The sequence below is a fragment of the Callithrix jacchus genome, chromosome Y (assembly GCF_049354715.1).
Source record: "Callithrix jacchus isolate 240 chromosome Y, calJac240_pri, whole genome shotgun sequence".
Lineage (NCBI taxonomy): Eukaryota > Metazoa > Chordata > Mammalia > Primates > Cebidae > Callithrix > Callithrix jacchus.
This window is the reverse complement of record NC_133525.1, coordinates 14840505-14846367: the sequence shown is the minus strand read 5'-3', so window position 1 is coordinate 14846367 and position 5863 is coordinate 14840505. Positions and strand designations below refer to the sequence as shown.

General features: G+C 46.4%; 3 non-coding genes across 3 annotated transcripts; all 3 read left to right on the top strand.

Moving 5' to 3' along the window:
* Nucleotides 1-2843: 2843 nt before the first annotated feature.
* On the top strand, nucleotides 2844-2950 carry LOC144581345 (U6 spliceosomal RNA). Its single transcript, XR_013531956.1, has one exon. It is a non-coding gene; the product is annotated as a U6 spliceosomal RNA (small nuclear RNA).
* A 1217-nt stretch (nucleotides 2951-4167) lies between these two features.
* LOC128930987 (U6 spliceosomal RNA) lies at nucleotides 4168-4275 on the top strand. The gene has a single exon (XR_008479242.1). It is a non-coding gene; the product is annotated as a U6 spliceosomal RNA (small nuclear RNA).
* A 720-nt stretch (nucleotides 4276-4995) lies between these two features.
* LOC128930986 (U6 spliceosomal RNA) lies at nucleotides 4996-5102 on the top strand. The gene has a single exon (XR_008479241.2). It is a non-coding gene; the product is annotated as a U6 spliceosomal RNA (small nuclear RNA).
* The last annotated feature ends 761 nt before the right edge of the window (nucleotides 5103-5863 follow it).

Here is a 5863-nt window from a genome sequence, read left to right as displayed (position 1 = left end):
CTGTAATTCAGCACTTTAGTATGCTGAGGCGGGCCTATCATTAGGTCACAGGTTCGAGACTGGCCCAGAAGGACACAGTGCAACCCACTCCCTATTAAACAAACATTAAAACAGAAAAAAATTAAAAAGCTGAGCCGGGTATGGCATGTGCTCACTTCGTCAGCACCTACACTAAAATTGGGATGCTACACAGAATGCCGTCGTGGCCACAGCCCAACGATGACACACAAAGGTGTGCAGCGGTCTGTATTTTTTTTTTTTTTTTTGCCATTGCAGCTGTTTTATAAAAATAAAATACAGGTAGATTTGAGGTATAAAAAAAAATAGAAAGCTGGGCATGCTGGTGTGGACACCTGCAACACCAACTACTTGGGTGGCAATATCAGGAAAATAGCTTCAACCCAGGAGGGAGGTGTTGCAATAAGCCAAGATCGCACTGTTGCACTCCAGCCTGGGTGACAAGAGGGAAACTATACGTCATAAAGAAAGACGGGGTAAGGGGTGGAGTCACTCGACACCTCGTTTTGATGCAATTGTACACACAGATGTGTCAAACTACTTTGTTTTCTTTTTCCTTTTTTTTAAGTGAGGTGGGTTATCACTGGGCTACCCAGGCTGACCTCGAACTTGTGACCTCAGGTGACCCGCCCACCTCAGCCTCCCAAAGTGCTGGGATTGCTGGCGTGAGTCACAGCACCCCGCCCAGTCTCTCCGATTCCTTTTTTTACAATAACGTCGGCGGGCCAGGCATGGTGGCTCACAAGAGCCTGTCATTCCGGCGCTTCGAAGACCAAGGCAGGCAGAACACGCGAGGTTGCAGGTTCCAGACCAGCCCGATCGACATGGTGAAACCCTGTCTTTAAAACAAAAACAAAACTTGGGTTGGGCTCAGCAGCTCAAGCCTGTAATCCCAGCACTTTGAAATTCCAAGGGAGGCCGATCGTGAGGTCACAGGTTCAAGACTGACCTCAAACGACACAGCACAACCTGCTTTCTATAAAAAAAAACAAAAAAATTAAAACCTGAGCCGGGCATGCATGTGCTTGTTTCGGCAGCACCTACACTGAAATTGGGACTCTACATAGAAGGCCACCGTGGCCACAGCCCAACGATGACATGCAAAGGTGTGCAAGTGGTTCGTATTTTTTTGTTGTTGTTGTCGCCATTGTGGCTGTTTTGTAGAAATAAAATACAGGTAGATTTGAGGTGCAAAAAAAAAGAAAAATTGAAATTTAGCTGGACGTGGTGGTGTGGACATCTGCAACCCCAGCTACTTGGGAGGCATTATCAGGACAATAGTTTGAACCCAGGAGGGAGTTGTTGCAATAAGCCAAGATCGTACTGTTGCATTCCAGCCTGGATGACAAAAGGGAAACTGTAGGTCATAAAGAAAGGCGGGGCGGGGCTTGGAGTCACCCGACACCTCGTTTTGTTACAATTGTACACATTGATGTTTCGGACTATAAGTTTTCTTTTTCTCCTTTGTTAAGAGTGGTGAGTTTTCACCGAGCTGCCCAGGCTGACCTCGAACTCGTGTCCTCAGGTGACACACCATCCTCGGCCTCCCAAAGTGCTGGGATTGCTGGCGTCAGTCTCAGTGCCTGGCCCAGTCTCTCTTATTTTTTCTCTTGACAATAAAGTCGGCAGGCCAGGCACAGAGGCCCACAGGAACCTATCATCCAGGTGCTTCGAAAACCAAGGGGGGGTGGATAACGCAAGGTTGCAGTTCGACACAGGCCCTACTGAAATGGTGAATCCTCATCTTTAAAAAAATAAAGTAAAATTTGGGTTGGGATCGGCTGCTCACGCCTGTAATTCCAGCACTTTAAAATGCCGAGGCGGGCCGATCGTGAGGTCACTGGGTGGAGACTGGCCTCGAATGACACAGCACAACCCGCTCCCTATGAAAAAAAAACAAACATTAAAACAGAAAAAAATAAAAAACTGAGTCGGGCATGGCATGTGCTCGCTTCAGCAGCACCTACACAAAAATTGGGATGCTACACGGAAGCCATGGCTGTAGCCCAACGATAACAGCAAAGGTGTGCAGTGGTGCGTAATTTTTTTTTTTTTGCCGTTGTGGCTTGTTTGTAGAAATAAAATACAGGTAGATTTGAGGTACAAAAAAAAGAAGAATATAGAAAGTTAGCTGGACATGGTGGTGAGGACACCTGCAACCCCAGCTACTTGGGAGTAATCATCAGGAAAATAGTTTGAACTCGGGGGGAGGTGTTGCACTCCAGCCTGGGTGACAAGAGGGAAACTATACGTCATAAAGAAAGGCGGGGCAGGGGGTGGAGTCACTCGACCCCTCGTATTGTTACAATCGTACACACTGATGTTTCGGACTACTTTAAGTTTTCTTTTTCTCCATTTTTAAGAGTGGCGGGTTTTCACCGGGCTGCCCAGGCTGACCTCGAACTCGTGACCTCAAGTGACCCGCCCATCTCGGCCTCCCAATGTCTGGGACTGCTAGCGTGAGTTACAGCGCCTGGCGCAGTTTCTCAGATTTCTTTTTTTGACAATAAAGTCGGCAGGCCGGGCACGGTGGCTCAAGGGAGACAGTCATCCAGGCACTTCGAAGACCAAGCTGGGTGGATCATGCGAGGTTGCAGGTTCGAGACCAGCCCGACTGACATGGTGAAACCCCGTCTTTAAAATAAAAATAAACTTGGGTTGGGCTCAGCGGCTCACGCCTGCAATCCCAGCACTTTGGAATGCCAAGGCGGGCCGATTGTAAGGTCACAGGTTCGAGACTGACCTCGAATGACACAGCGCAACCCGCTCCCTATAAAAAAACATAAAAACAGAAAAAAATTAAAAACCTGAGCCTGGCATGGCATGTGCTTACTTTGGCAGCACCCACACTGAAATTGGGACGCTACACAGAAGGCCACAATGGCCGCAGCACAAGGATGACACATGAAGGAGTGAAGCGTTCTGTATTTTTTTTTTTTTTTTTGCCGTTGTGTCTGTTTTGTAGAAATCAAATACAGATAGATTTGAGGTGCAAAAAAAAAAAAAAAAAATACGAAGTTAGCTGGACGTGGTGCTGCGGACACTTGCAACCCCAGCTACTTGGGAGGCATTGGCAGGACAATTCCTTGAATGCAGGAGGCAGGTGTTGCAATAAGCCAAGATCACACTGTGTCACTCCAGCCGGTGATCAGAAGGGAACAGTACGTCTTAAATAAAGTTGGGGCAGGGGGTGGAGTCACCCGACACCTCCTGTTGTTTTGACTGTGCACACTAATCTGTCTGATTTCTTTTTCTTTTTCTCCTTTTTCAAGTGAGGTTGGTTTTTACCGAAATACCCAGGCTGACCTCGAACTCTTGACCTCAGGTGACCCATCCACCTTGGCCTCCCAAAGTGCTGGGATTCATTGCATGAGTCACAGTGCCTTACTGTATCAAATACAGATAGATTGGAGGTACAAAGAAAAAAAAACAAAGTTAGGTGGATGTGGTGGTGTGGACACTTGTACTCCCAACTATTTGGGAGGCTGCCGCAGGACAATCACTTAAACCCAGGAGGCAGGCATTGCAATAAGCCAACATCACACCATTGTACTCCAGCCTGGGTGACAAAAGGGAAACAATACATCATAAAGAAAGGCGAGGAGTGTGGTGGAGTCACATGGTACCTCGTTTTGTTACAATTGTACACACTGATGAGTCTCATTTTTTTTTCTTTTTCTACTTTTTTAAGTAAGGTGGGTTTTCATTGGGATGTCCAGGCTGACCTCGAACTTGTGACCTCAGGTGACCCACCCACTTCGGTCTCCCAAAGTGCTAAAGTTGCTGGAGTGAGTCACACCGTCCGGCCCAATCTCTCGGATTTTTTTTTAACAGTAAAATCGGCCGGCCAGGCATGGTGGCTCATGGGAGCCTGTCATCAAGGCACTACGAAGACCAAGGTGGGAAGATTATGCCAGGTTGCAGGTTCTAGACTGGTCCGACCAACATGGTGAAACCCCGTCTTAAAAACGAAAAGAAAACTTGGGCTGGGCTCGGCGGCTCACGTCTGTAATTTCAGCACTTTGGAAGGCCAAGATGAGCCAATCCTGGGGTCCCAGGTTCGAGACAGGCCTAGAATGACACAGTGCAACTTGCTTCGTATAAAAAACAGTAAAACAAAAAATAAGAAAGCTGAGCCGGGCATGGCATGTGCTCATTTCGGCAGCACCTACACTGAAATTTGGATGCTACAAAGAATGCCAGCGTGGCCACAGCCCAAGGATGACACGCAAAATGTGCAGCGTTCTGTAATTTTTTTTTTTGCTGTTGTGGCTGTTTTGTAGAAATCAAATATAAATAGATTAGAGGTACAAAAAAAAAAACCTGCCCGGCAGTCAGGTGTTGCAATAAGCCAAGATCGCAGCATTGCGCTCCAGCCTGGGTGACAAGAGGGAAACAGTATGGCATAAAGAAAGGCAGGGCAGGGGGTTGAGTCATCCGGCACCTCGTTTTTTTTTCACAATTGTACACACTGATGTGTCAGATTTCTTTTTTTTTCTTTTTTTCTTTTTTTAAATGAGGTGGATTTTCACTGGGATTCGCAGGCTGATCTCGAACTTGTGACATAAGGTGACCCGCTCACCTCAGCTTCCCAAAGTGCTAGGATTGCTGGAGTGAGTCACAGCGCTCAGCCCAGTCTCTCTGACTTCTTTTTTAACAATAAAGTCAGCCAGCTGGCCACGGTGGCTCACGGGAGCCTGTCATCCAGGAGCTGTGAAGACCAAGGTGGGCGGATCACACGAGGTTGTGGGTTCAAGACCGTCCCAACCAACGTGGTGAAACCCTGTCTTTAAAACAAAAACAAAACTTGGGTTGAGCTCGGTGGCTTATGCTTGTAATTTCAGCTCTTTGGAAGGCCGAGACGGGCCAATCCTAAGGTCACAGTTTCGAGACTGGCCTCGAACGACACAGAGCAATTTGCTCCTTACAAAAACATAAAAATAGAAAAAAATTAAAAAGCTGAGCTGGGCATGGCATGTGCTCACTTCGGCAGCACCTACCCTAAAATTGGGATGCTACACAGAAGGCCGGCATGGCCGCAGCGGAAGGATGACATGCAAAGGTGTGCAGTGTTCTGTAATTTTTTTTTGCCATTGTGGCTGTTTTCTAGAAATGAAATACAGATAGATTGGATATACAAATAAAAACACAGAAAGTTAGCTGGACCTGGTGGTGTGGACACCTGCAATTCCAGCTACTAGAGAGGCTGTGTCAGGACAATCGCTTGTACCCAGGAGGCAGGTGCTACAATAAGCCAAGATAGCACCATTGCACTCCAGCCTAGGTGACAAGATGGAAAGAGTACATCATAAAGAAAGGCGGGGAGGGGGGTGGATTTCTCTGGCACCTTGTTTTTCTTTAGAATTGTACACACTGCTCTGTCTGATTTCTTTTCTTTTTCTTTTTTTAAATGAGACGGGTATTCACCAGGATGCGCAGGCTGATCTCGAACTTGTGACATCAGGTGACCCGCCCACTTTGGCCTCCCAAAGTGCTTGGATTGCTGGCAAGAGTCACAGCACCCAGCACAGTCTCTTGAGATGTATAGTAAAAACAAAATTTCCCAGAATCAAAACTCATAAAATATACAGTGAAAATGCTTTTTGATATGTGGATTCAGCTCACAAAATTGAACATGTGGTTTGACTTGGAATTTTGGAAACACATTCTTTGTAGAATTCAGGAGAAGGAATTTCAGAGCCCATTGAGTCCTATAGCTAAAAACAAAATATACCAGAATGAAAAATAAGAAATGTACAGTGAAAATGCTTTTTGATGTGTGGATTCAGCTCACAGAATTGAACATGTGCTTTGACTTGAAATTTTGGAAACACTTCATTTGTAA